The 10,588-nt window shown below is 45.4% G+C and overlaps 1 protein-coding gene across 2 annotated transcripts in view; it reads right to left on the reverse strand.

Moving 5' to 3' along the window:
- The window catches only part of LOC120992316 (von Willebrand factor A domain-containing protein 5A-like), a 63,442-nt gene extending 53,513 nt beyond the window's left edge, over positions 1-9,929 (reverse strand). For both annotated transcript variants that reach the window (XM_040421229.1, XM_040421228.1), the window contains exon 1: positions 9,843-9,929. The gene's annotated coding sequence lies outside the window, so the exon portion shown is untranslated. The remainder of the gene's footprint in view (positions 1-9,842) is intronic.
- Positions 9,930-10,588: the final 659 nt, after the last annotated feature.

The raw sequence follows: 10,588 nt of genomic DNA on the forward strand, positions 1-10,588 counted from the left end.
AATGAAATTATATACAGTGACAGTGTAGAAAATGGATGGAACAGCTGCCGGTTATGGTCTGAGAGAGCGATCTTTACTAGCCACAGGAATGGGGGCGGCATGAAAGGAAGGGGTTGTGAAAAAAAAATTACTGGTGGAGGGGGGCCCCCATAAAAAGAATTTGCTGTGGGGCCCAGTCATTTCTAGCTACGCCAAAGTTAAGGGGGTGGGCTACTATGGAGGTAAATATTAAGGGGCAGGGTGCTTTTGAGGGTCAGTGTTAAGGGGATGGGCTGCTGAGAATACTTATGGGGGCGGGCTATGAAGGTCAGTTAAATGGAGTGGGGCACTGTGGCGGTCACTTGTAAAAAGGCAGGCTGCCTGTGGAGTGGATGTATTTATTGGCGGTGTGGCAGAGCTTTGGTTTCGGCCCCAAGTTTATCAATTGGATAGAGATACTATATCAACTTCCCAAGGCTAACATATTAGTGAATGGGTCCCAGTCAGATTCATTTAGGCTCCACAGAGAGTCACTAGGCAAAGGTGCCCCCTGTCGCCGCTATTTGCGGCAGTGATAGAACATCTCGCCCTTAGGATAAGGCAGGATCATTTTTTTTTTTTTTTATAGGTGTTAACATGGGGGATAGAGTAGATAAGGTGGGATTCTATACAGACTATCTTTTATGGATAAGCCTGAGACTACGCTTCCTAGAGCAATTGAAATTTTGGGAAGTACTCAGGCATTCACATAAATTGGACGAAGTCTGCAATAATGCCCCTCTGGGCACATACGTGGTCCTCATGATACTGCAATTTACTGGTTGTGGATGGCTTTAAATACTTGGGAATTGTGGTCACCACAGATCCCCAACTGTCGTACTCTAAATATAGCACCCCTGGAATCCCTGTTTATTGATAAATTCAGAACGTCGAAGTCCCTACCGTTATCAATCACGGGGAGACTGAACTTGGTCAAAATTATTCTTTTGCCCAAGGGTCTCTACCTACTGGCACATACATGCATGCACACACTGGTGGCTAGCTTTATCTGGGGAGGAGCCAGAAGGAAACTCTCCCTTAGTGTTCTGCAGAGATCTAAAATAGAAGGGGATGCTACCCTGCCCAATTTTTTTCTTACATTTGGCTGGTCAGCTGAAATGCTTATCTTCTTGGATTTCAGCATTAGAATTACCATATGCGGAATATTATCTTAGGGAATACTTACATATGTCCTCTGTGGCCATTACTGGAGGGGTCACTGCTTGCCCACACACATCTACTCCCTCTACATAAGCTAGCTCATCAAGTGTGGAGTGCTGCTAAAATGCTATCATTTAGAAGTCTCCCGGATGATATTTCAATATGAGATAATCCCATGTTTGCTCATCTGAGAGAACAAATTTGTGGAAATGTCATGGTGTACTCATCCTGTGAGACCTATATGTTGAAGGTACTTTGCGCTCCTTTTCGCAGATGCAGGAGAAATTCAAGCTACCCCATAACTTTAGATATCTGCAACTGAGACACGCGTTAAAGGCCCAGTTTAGGGAGAGGGCGAAAAATCTCAAAATACCCTTTAATATGTATATACTGAGGTCGCAGGGTCCGAGGGGCATCATCTCTGCGCTTTATACACACCTGCTCAGTAACTGCATGATGTTGAACCCTCTAGCTATCGAGGGAAAGTGGAAAATTTCAATACAGTCTGGCGGCTGATTGGAACGAAGCCTTAATGGCTCCGCTGAAGGTCTCTCCATCAATCAATAGGTTGATTCAGCTGTTTATCTTGCACAGAAGTTAACTTACGCCCACTAGGTTACACAAGATGGGTAGACTACCACACAATAGATGCCACAGATGTTTAGAGGATAATTCAGATTTTTGGCATCTGCTGTGGGATTGCACTTACTTGGGAGGCTATTGGAAAGATGTGGTTGGAGTATTATCAACTATGGTTCCTTCTGCAGTACTGCTATGCCCTAAAGTTCGCGTTCTGGGAGACATTATCACAGGGTGTGCCTGAGTGAGACTATTCTTTGCTAGAAAAGCCATTGCTTTGAGGTGGATGGCCGATAGAGCGGCCACACTAAGCCAGTGGAAATCACTGGTCAATCATGCTGAGAGTTTGGATAAGAAAAAAAAAAAGTATTCATTCACAGAAAATGCCCACAAAAGTTTCACAAGGTATGGGGAGAGTGGTGTTCATCTTCTCTAACATTGCATAATGCATGCATGTACTCTGGCCGATATTGCTCATACGTCTGCTGTATAATAATGCACGGCTCTCAGGTTCTGGATTATAGCTTTATCATACCTGCCACTTACTCCTCTCTAATTTAGAATGGATTTTTCTTACACCTGCTGTAAGCTCCTCAGGATCTCTTATGCATCAGTGTATCCCCGCTATGCTTTCTTGTCACATGCCTTATTTGTTAAGCTTCAATAAAAAAGAGTTAAAAAAAAAAAAAAAAAAAAAGTAGGCTGTGGATGTCACTACTATGCTGTGGATGTCACTAGTAATGGGGAGAGGCACTGGATATCTTAACCTCACACAGAAAACAGTAAATTAAGTAGGTGAAATATACCCCGCTAGCCTCTTGTCTATATAAAAATGAATCTGTCTGTTATTTATGCATAGCCAAATGACGACCAATCTGCATCAAGTTTGGCACACAAGTACATTGGGTGTCTGGGAAGGTTTTAGACCGTGTCTCAGCTCTCTAGGATGTACCATACAGTTTATTCCCCCAAAAAATTTGCCAATAGAAGCTCACAGCTTCACTCACATTCTAACTGCCATTCACAGTCACATGACCCTTATTATTAAATATTGACATACACAGTTACACCGAGTTTCTGTTACAACTGTTTGCTGTGGAGGTCTTATATTAAAGGGGTGTGGCACAGTGGGAGAGACTAAGGGGAATGGCCCTTTGCAGGTCAATATTAAGGGGGGCAGAATGCTGTTGAGGACGGGTCACTGTTAAGGGAACCTGTCACCAGAATTTTGTATATAGAGCTGAGGACATGGGTTGCTAGATGGCCGCTAGCACATCCACAATACCCAGTCCCCATAGCTCTGTGTGCGATTGTGTAAAAAAACAAAAACGATTTGATACATATGCAAATTAACCTGAGATGAGTCCTGTACGTGAGCACACAGAGCTATGGGGACTGGATATTGCGGATGTGCTAGTGGCCATCTAGCAATCCATGTCCTCAGCTCTATACACAAAATCCCGGTGACCGGTTCCCTTTAAGGGGGCGGGGTGCCATGGAGGGTCAGCGTTAGGCTTCTTGTCCATGACCATATGCCCTCTGAGATATACACAGTCTGAGCGGGCCATATGTCCCGGAGCACCATTGATCGTGAGCACACAGCATCAGAGATTGCAATGATGCTGTGGAAGTCAGGCCACCCGCAGGGCTATTGTCCCACACTCATATGATTATATTGCCCGCTCATCTCGGAGGACATACGGTCATAGACAAGAGGCCTTAAGGGGATAGACCGCTGTGGGGAACACTGTTATGGGGGTGGGGGGCTGTGAAGGTCACTTATTTTGGACACCGTGGATATACACTGCTCAAAAAAATAAAAGGGAACACTTAAACAACACAATGTAACTCCAAGTCAATCACACTTCTGTGAAATCAAACTGTCCACTTAGGAAGCAACAATCAATGTCACATGCTGTTGTGCAAATGGGATAGACAACAGGTGGAAGTTATAGGCAATTAGCAAGACACCCCCAATAAAGGAGTGGTTCTGCAGGTGGTGACCACAGACCACTTATCAGTTCCTATGCTTCCTGGCTGATGTTTTAGTCACTTTTGAATGCTGGCGGTGCTTTCACTCTAGTGGTAGCATGAGAGTCTACAACCCACACAAGTGGCTCAGGTAGTGCAGCTTATCCAGGATGGCACATCAATGCGAGCTGTGGCAAGAAGGTTTGCGGTGTCTGTCAGCGTAGTGTCCAGAGCATGGAGGTGCTACCAGGAGACAGGCCAGTACATCAGGAGACGTGGAGGAGGCCAACCACCCAGCAGCAGGACCGCTACCTCCGCATTTGTGCAAGGAGGAACAGGAGGAGCACTGCCAGAGCCCTGCAAAATGACCTTCAGTAGGACATAAATGTGCATGTGTCTGCTCAAACAGTCAGAAACAGACTCCATGAGGGCCCGACGTCCACAGGTGGGGGTTGTGCTTACAGCCCAACACCGTGCAGGACATTTGGCATTTGCCAGAGAACACCAAGATTGGCAAATTCGCCACTGGCGCCTTGTGCTCTTCACAGATGAAAGCAGGTTCACACTGAGCACATGTGACAGACGTGACAGTCTTGAGACGCTGTGGAGAACGTTCTGTTGCCTGCAACATCCTCCAGCATGACCGGTTTGGCATTGGGTCAGTAATTGTGTGGGGTGGCATTTCTTTGGAGGGCTGCACAGCCCTCCATGTGCTCGCCAGAGGTAGCCTGACTGCCATTAGGTACCAAGATGAGATCCTCAGACCCCTTGTGAGACCATATGCTGGTGCGGTTGGCCCTGGGTTCCTCCTAATGCAAGACAATGCTAGACCTCATGTGGCTGGAGTGTGTCAGCAGTTCCTGCAAGACGAAGGCATTGATGCTATGGACTGGCCTGCCCGTTCCCCAGACCTTAATCCAGTTGAGCACATCTGGGACATCATGTCTCGCTCTATCCACCAACGTCACGTTGCACCCAGACTGTCCAGGAGATGGCAGATGCTTTAGTCCAGGTCTGGGAGGATATCCCTCAGGAGACCGTCCGCCACCTCATCAGGAGCATGCACAGGTGTTGTAGGGAGGTCATACAGGCACGTGGAGGCCACACACACACACACACACACACACACACACACACACACTACTGAGCCTCATTTTGACTTGTTTTAAGGACATTACATCAAAGTTGGATCAGCCTATAGTGTGTTTTTCCACTTTAATTTTGAGAGTGACTCCAAATCCAGACCTCCATGGGTTGAAAAATTTGATTTCCATTTTTTAATTTGTGTGATTTTGTTGTCAGCACATTCAACCATGTAAAGAACAAAGTATTTCAGAAGAATATTTAATTAATTCAGATCTAGGATGTGTTCTTTATTTTTTTGAGCAGTGTATTTTAATCACACACACACACACACACACACACATTAAATGGTCGAAATATACCCGTGCGAAGCCGGGTCATCCCGCTAACCTTATCTTATATACATAAAAACAAATTCCTGTCTTTTCTCTATGCATGGCCAAACGTCTGGATAGATTTGCACTAAATTTGGCACACCGGTACATCAGGTGTCCAGGTCTCAGCTCTCTAGGATGTACTGTTCCTGAGATATTCCCAAAAATGTATTAGCCAATATGAGCCCACAGCTTCACTCACATTCTAACTGGCAGTCACATGACCCTTATTATCCAATAGAAACTCGCAGGGCCTTCAATCTTGACACACACTTACACCAGGTTTCCATAACAAGTCAGACATTTTTCTTCACTGTTAAAGAGGACCTTTCATCTGAATCAAGTAAGTAAACTGAATATACATACATGGAGAGCGGCGCCCAGGGATCCCCCTGCACTTACTATTATCCCCGGGCGCCGCTCCGTTCTCCTGTTATAGGCTCCGGTAAAGTCATAGTTAGGCTCCACCCATTTGAGCCTGCCGCGGTCTCCTTCTCCTATGCTGTAGCGCTGGCCAATCGCAGCGCTCAGCTCTTAGCCATGCTATGAGCCGAGCGCTGCGATTGGCCAGCGCTACAACATAGGAGAAAGACCGCGGCAGGCTCAAATGGGTGGAGCCTAACTGACTTTACCGGAGCCTATAACAGGAGAACGGAGCGGCGCCCGGGGATAATAGTAAGTGCAGGGGGATCCCTGGGCGCCGCTCTCCATGTATGTATATTCAGTTTACTTACTTGATTCAGATGAAAGGTCCTCTTTAAGCGGTGAGGTGCCATGGTTGTCATTTTAAAGGGGTGGGTGCTGTGGAGGTCTTATATTAACAGGGGCGTGGTGCAGGTCAATGTTAAGGGGGTGGGCTGCTGTGTAGGGCACTGTGCGGAGGTTCACTGTTAAGGGGGTGGGCTGCTGTGGAGGGTATTGTTATAGGGGCAGAATGCTGTGGAGGGTCACTTCTAAAGGGACAGGCCACTGTGGAGGTTAGTGTTAAGGGGATGGGGTATTGTGGATGTCAATGTTAAGGGGCGAGGTGCTCTTGAGGTCACTGTTAAAGAGGAAGCTGTGAAGGTCAAGGGGATGACTGCTGTGGAGGTCAATGTTAAGGAGCAGGGTAGTTAAGGGTACAGGCCGCTGTGGAGAACACCGTTATGGGGGCGGGAGGCTGTGAAGGTCACAGTTAACGGGGTGGAGCACTGTGGAGATCACACTTATGGGAAACAAACACACAACTATTAAATGAAATAGTGGAAATATACCCAGACGAAGCCAGGTCATCACGCATATGTACACACACTTGTTTCATGTAAGTTAGATATATATGGAGATATAAAAAGAAAAAAACAAAAAAAAACAAACACTCATCCATAAAGGGGACAGCTCTCTGGACATATTGCCAATGAAATAACCACGGAGCATCTTATTTGAGAACTCAGCCTTGTGCTTTTCCCTTCAGGAATTCCTCTTGAAAATATATAAATACATTTATAACTGGGCGTTACCGTTCCCCTAATCAGCAAGAGGCATGTCCATACACAGCCAGGCACTGTCCAATAGAGTCTGACAGGGTCAGATTGGGTAGGCACACCACCTGCTGATAAGCGTATCACTCAGTTGTCAATTTATTCAGACATATCCAGGAGGAATAAGGGAGGATTGGGAAATATAAGGATTTACTAAAACATGTAATGGTTGGGGATCTGTTTGAGATCTGGGCCCAGGAGTTTCAAGTAGCAATACTCTAGGGAAACATGAGAATCTTAGCTCAGACAAGGGGTGACATATTTTGATGTAATGAACCTTTACTATAAAGGTCAGTATGTGGGCACTTCATTGCTCTCGTATGGTCACTGAGCACGGTTTGGCACTGCTACTTGGGCAATACCTCCTCATTTAGGAACAATGGTTCACTGCCAAAACTACTGCAAAGTCCTAATGGGCTGGAAACACACCTGCAGTTTCACGTACCAGCTGAGCCCTATGAAATCCCATGGACGCACAACAAGGATGTTATAAAATCCTGTCTCCAAATCACATGACTTCATCTGGTCAGGATAGCTCTATATACCCGATATTTGATGCTTGCCGAGATCACATAACCAGGTGAAGGCAACACCTACTATATGGTCTGTACTAAGGTAAGGGCTACAAAGCGGCACGTGTCGCAGAAAAGCTGCGCAACGTTTTTTGTAACGATAGTCAATGCAAAATAGAAGTTTATTGCAGATTGTATATGTCTAGTTTCTAATAAAGATTAAATAAAAATAAAGATAGTTAATGGTGTCACACACTGCTACTTAAACTTGGATGAATTGTTTTAGACTGTTGCATCGCAGCATGTCCCAGTGCGACACTGTTGACCATCATTATAAAGAAAACATCCTGCAACATGTCTCCATGTAGCCCAAGAATCATCACCATCTGTCCTGTTACATGACACTGCAGGTAACATCTACTACATTATCTGTACTCAGAGGCACATTTAAGTTTTTTTTTTGTTTGTTAAAGTTTTATTGGAAATGCCAGTCTTTAATTTGCATCTCATTTTATTAAGGGATAATAAATCAGGTTTTTCTTTTTTTCTTCAAGTCTGACCTCTAGTTATTTTCTTGCAAGACAAGTTCATAGTCACCAAGACTGGTCTAATTAGTATGCACATGAAAATGTGGCACAAGCGAGCTGAAGTTGGGCGCACATCTCTATGAAACTAGGCAAATTGTGGTGCAATTCAACACTCAAACAGATGAAGAAACACGCGCCAACCCTGGGGTGGATTAGCTGTGAGGCCCTATTCACTCAGTGATTTTCATCAGTAAGGGTCCATTCACACGTCTGCAATTTCGTGCCGCATTTTGCGGACCCATTCATTTCTATGGGGCAGCACAATGTGCTGCCCGGATCCGCAATTCCGTTCACGAAAAAAAAAAGTAGAACATATCCTATTCTTGTCCGCAATTGCGGACAAGAATAGGCATTTTCTATTAAGTGTCGGCGATTTGCGGCCCGCAAAATGCGGAACGCACATGGCTGATGTCCGTTTTGCAGATCCACGGATCCGCAAAACACACACACAGATGTGTGAATGGACCCCAATTGTGAGCCAAAACCAGGATTGGAGCCTCCACAGACATAAGGCCTCATGCACACGGCCGATGTGCGGCCGTTCCGTGCATTGGGGACCGCAATTTGCGGTCCCCAATGCACGGGCAATATCCGTGCGGTGGCCAGGATGGATGGAGACCCATTCAACTTGAATGGGTCTGTGATCCGTTCCCACCATAAAATAGAACATGTTCTATTTTTTTGCGGTGCGGAGGTGAATAGGTCTGAATCCGTAATGTGGGGAGCCAGTGCCCGCACATTGCATGAGGCCTAAGGGAAAGATCTGCACCTGTTGTGTTTAGAGCTGCACCTGGTTTTGGTTAAAAAAAAAAAAAAAGTTTTTTGCAGACCGTATGCAGAACTATTCATTTCAATGGGTCTGCAAAACAAACGGAAGTTACTCCGTGTGCATTCCTTTTCCGTATTTCCTTTTCACAAAAAACAGAACATGTCCGATTATTGTCCGCATTACGGACAAGGACAGTACTGTTCTATGAAGGGCCAGCTGTTCCGTAAAATACGGAATACACACAGACGTCATCCTTGTTTTTTTGCGGACCGCAAAATACATATGGTCATGTGCATGAGCCCTTAGACTATTTTTATGACTAAATCAGGCACACCTACATAGATGAAAGATAAGCATAAAAGTTTGAAAACTTCTGAATTAGTCATAAACCTCAAAATAGGCACAAATGCCTCCAAAACAGGTGCAAAATCAGTTGATAAATAAGGACGAACAAACTTGTATTTCAAGTTAGGGTTATCTAAGGCCCCTTGCTGATGAGCGTCCCTCCTGCAGCTCCTGGCCTGACCTCCCAGCGCTGCCGAGGGGTCACACAGCATTATATTGCTTTATGATGCTATGTATTGGATAACACTGGCATAATGGCGGTAAACCTCTACTGCATTATCCGTACTCAGTAATCACTGTTTTAGGCCTCATGCACACAAACGCTTTTTCTTTCCACGTCTGTTCCGTTCTTTTTGCGGACCCATTCATTTCACTGGATCCAAACAAAAACACCCACACACGGATGACAGACGCAAAACACATATGGTCGTGTGCATGTAGCCTTACCTGTAGTGTTACATAGGACTGCAGGTAACCTCTACTACATTATCTGTACTTAAAAGTTATCACCTTCTCTGTGGTGTAATAAAGGAATGACAACAAATGCAAAGACAAATACAGCTCTGCTATGGCTGTAAACAATGGGGTGTCATTTACTAACACTAAGTTTTTTTAGCGAAAATATTGTCATACTGGTGTTTTTACGCGGTCCTTGCCACTTAGGAGGGGCGGTGGTATGGTGTAGGGTAAATTTACATCAAGGGCTGGTGGAGTTTTCACTCCAGGGGCATGAACTACCAGAAGTGTTCCTAATTTATGATGAGGATTGCATTTCCAGCAGCACAGGGGGCAGTTATCAATGACCAGCGTAAAAAAAGCCGGTCTTTGATAGGTGACACCCAATCTTTTGTGGGGTCAGAGACAAGTGTGACTGACAAGACCCCAGCACCAGATCCTTCTCCCGTGTTGCATCTCTGTCTCCTTACCTTGTGGGCTTCTCAGGATCTGCTCTGCTGGGAAAGGCTGGATGTCTGCTGCACCATCTATGAAGTCAAACACTGGAAGGAGGGAGGCGTACAATGCATCACAGAGCTGGGTGTGTCAGGGAGCTGCAGCACTACTTATACTGCCTCGGGCATGAAAGGGTTACAAAAAGAAAAAAACCATGGGAGTCTTCTGATTCTCCCCTTGCACTCAGTTGTTTGGATGTCCTAGCTCCTAGGCCTCGGTTTACATGTTCCTTTTTATAAACGCACCGTAAATGCTTAGCAAAAAAAAAAAAACACATAAAAAGCACAGATGTATTTTTATCACAATAGCATTTTTTTCCCAGGTGAAACATGTTAAATCGATTCACCGCACCACTGCGGCAATATCTGGCCGTACCCAAAAGGAATATGAAGTTACACTGCAAAGCTCATTAAGGTCCCTTTCACACGGGCGAGTTTTCCGCACGGGTGCAATGCGTGACGTGAACGCACTGCACCCGCACTGAATCCTGACCCATTCATTTCAATGGGTCTGTGTACATGACGGATGTTTCACGCATCACTTGTGCGTTGTGTGAAAATCGCAGGCCCCATAGAAGTGAACGGGGCTGCGTGAAAGTCGCATTGCATCCGCAAAATGCTATTTTCACGGATGGTTGCTAAGGGGATGATGTTAATAAATAGGGATGAGCCCCGGGACCCCATCAAAGTCCATTTACTTTATTATTTTCCATTATAACATG

This window comes from Bufo bufo, chromosome 2 (assembly GCF_905171765.1).
Source record: "Bufo bufo chromosome 2, aBufBuf1.1, whole genome shotgun sequence".
In the NCBI taxonomy this organism is placed as follows: Eukaryota; Metazoa; Chordata; class Amphibia; order Anura; family Bufonidae; genus Bufo; species Bufo bufo.